At 32.9% G+C, this 3071-nt stretch overlaps 1 pseudogene; it reads left to right on the top strand.

The window, feature by feature from the left end:
* Positions 1-1443: 1443 nt before the first annotated feature.
* LOC118607974 lies at positions 1444-1562 on the top strand (annotated as a pseudogene).
* The last annotated feature ends 1509 nt before the right edge of the window (positions 1563-3071 follow it).

The following is a 3071-nucleotide window of genomic DNA, read 5'->3' on the forward strand; positions in this document are numbered from 1 at the left end:
CAATAGCACACACCCATCAGCATGGCTAGAACAAACAAAAACAAAACAACCAAAACCCAGAAATGTTGATAAAGATATATAGTACTGATGTTTTCCCATTATGCTAGCAAGAGTGATAATCAGTTTACCGCTTTGGAAATTGTTAGTATCTAATTAAACAATAAATTCACAGTCTATGACTCAGCAATTCCACTCTTAGGTAAATATCCAATAGAAATTCATACATAAATTAAAGAGAAAACATGCACTACCATGTCATGTTCGCAGTGGACTAATGTAGCTAAAGAATGTAAATTACTCAAGTGTTCATGAACAAAAGAATGAGTAAATGAATTGTGGAAAATTCACAAATATAATACTATACAGCAATAAAAATGAATGCCAATATATGGATTTCATAAATATAGAGTAAAAGAAAGCAGAACCAAAATGTATTCTCTATGATTTTATTAATATAAATAAACATAGATATATGAACCAATATATGCTCTTTATATATCAAGATAGTTATTACTCTTTGAGAATGAGAAGCCTGACCAACAGGGGGCTCATGGGGTACTTTTGTACAACTAGTCACATTTTGTTTCTTGATCATGGTGTTGACTATACAGGAATGCTTAAAAATTCATTGAGTACTCATAATATGTACACTTTACTCTATGTATATGGTACTACAATAACAGGGTTTTTTTTAATTTCAAGTGACTTTATTTTTAAATTATTTTTATTTTTCAATTATAGCATATATACATATATACATATATATGTATATATAGCAGCATTTTATTGAGAAAATATGGGCAGGAAAAGATAGTTTTAGAGTGTCAGCAGTGTATGAATGCAGGCCTGAGTTGGGGACTACAATGCAGAGGAAGCACAGCATAGTTTTGAATAATCCAAAAAAGCTGGTGAGTATGTAAAAATCTCCTATGGATTCTACCACTGGGCTTGGCTGTTGACCTGTGTGACAAGAATTGTTCCATGGTGTCTTGGCATGAGCAGAAGATCAGCCTTAAATTAACAACAAGGTTTTCAAAGTTTTGAAAGCCTAGAGCCACTAATGATGCCAGATCAATGGTAGTGCTTTCTGGGTTGTCAGTACTCCTACTCTTATCAATTTAATCTCCCCTTTCAAGCAACAACAAGAACAATGACAACAACAACAAAACAACTTTAGATTAAAGCATATCAGGGGACATGAATTCAATTTCTGACTCTGTTAATAGATAGCTTTCTCCTCTTTGGATATTTCTTTTGTAAAATGATGATCATCTCCAATATGACTTGCAGTAATGATATTCTCTGATTCTATGAGTCTATATTGAACTGTGGAAAATACTAGTTATTGTATATATTTGCATGACATTTATAATTAGACCAAAATAACACTGAAAATGGAAACTAATGGCTGGAGAAGTGGGACACCATAAGAAGTCAGAAACTGCCTACAGCCATGCTACCATGAATAAGTCCAATCCCATCTGATCTTGGAAGCTAAGCAAGGTCGAGCCTGGGTAGTAGTTTTATGAAAGACTACCTGGGAAGACCAGGTGCTGTAGGTGTAAAAAAAAAAAAGAAGTCATAAATTTATCATTGTTCCCTGTAGTAATTTTAATAAATAATATCTATCTTCAGTACACACATATCTCTTTAGTTATACAACTGCTCAATAATCAAGAATAAATGTCCTATAGTAATAAGGGAACATGCTTCCTATTCCAAAGACATAAAACACGAGAATTGGGATGGTTAATTATTGCTAAAGTAATTGAAGAATGAAATACTCTGATAAACCTTTTCAAATTGTGTCTTTTTTTCTCTTTAAGGAAACAGTAAATAAGAGCTTTTATTATAGATAAAAGAGAATGCATATTAAAATTTCAAATAATTCCAAAGGGTTTCATTAAAGGAGTTATGTAACCTTAGAAATGGCAAAAAGAATTGATTAAAAAAAATAGAAGAATCTGAATGCTCTAATTACTTAAAATATTTAGCTACAATGAAGCAGATCTAAAGTCTGAAAAATCCAGCGAAATGGAAGCTAGGGTTGTGTCTTTTAACAAAACATAAGCAAGCCTTCTGTGCCAATAGCTGAGACCTGACCCTTCTCCCATTTCCCCAACAAAGCATCTGAGGCCTGGAAACACTTTAATATTCTCTAGAAGTTCTGCATTGATATTTAGTTAACATAAGAAAAAATAAACTTTTCTATGCGGTTTGGTGCTATCAAAAAGGCTGTTAGGATAGAAAAGTCAAGCTTACCCAACCTATTCTTTAAGGAAATAATGTGATTTGACTACTTACAATTAAAACATAGATGCATACAATTGAAACCTATGTTCATGTAAATGAATGATATAATTTAATGGCAAATGACAAACTGGGGTAAAATTTTTGCAAATACATGGCAAAGGACCAATGGATTTAATAGGTAAAGAAATTTTGCAGATCAGATACAGTTAGAAAAATAGCATCTCAAAAATGGGCAAAGACTGTGAACCATAAATTCACAAAATAAAGACTATGAATACAAATAAATGTGTGAAAATTTTGTCTTTACTAGTAAAAATGTAGGAAAAAAAATGTATGACGAGTTTGTGCCATAATCTTCCTGTCCTTGATTTGAGACACCAAAAAATTGATAATGAAAAAAATAAAATTAGAAAGACATGGTCATGATTAAAAAGATAAACTACTATGTGAACCAGACATAGAATAGAGACATATTTAGTAGGGAAACCACAGGCATAACTGAATTCCCTTAGATATTGGCAGAAGTCACTAAAAATTTGACTTATGTGGAATAAAGGAGCCAAAAGCATTGCATATGCGGAAGGGCAGAGTTTAATTCACAGTGTGAAATCAGGAGTTAGGATGGAGATCATCTGATCCTGGAAAGAAAATGATAAAAACCTAAGACCACTGCCTGGGGCCATAACCTTTTTAAAGCTGCCTATCAGATCTACTTTCTCCTGGTCTCCAAATTATCACAAGTATGAATGAAGAGGAAGCCCTCGAGCTTTTTTTGTGTTTGGTAACTTCCATCCCTCCCTCACCTTCACCAAGGACTG

The sequence above is a fragment of the Rousettus aegyptiacus genome, unplaced genomic scaffold (genome assembly GCF_014176215.1).
Source record: "Rousettus aegyptiacus isolate mRouAeg1 unplaced genomic scaffold, mRouAeg1.p scaffold_m13_p_9, whole genome shotgun sequence".
NCBI classification, from domain to species: Eukaryota; Metazoa; Chordata; class Mammalia; order Chiroptera; family Pteropodidae; genus Rousettus; species Rousettus aegyptiacus.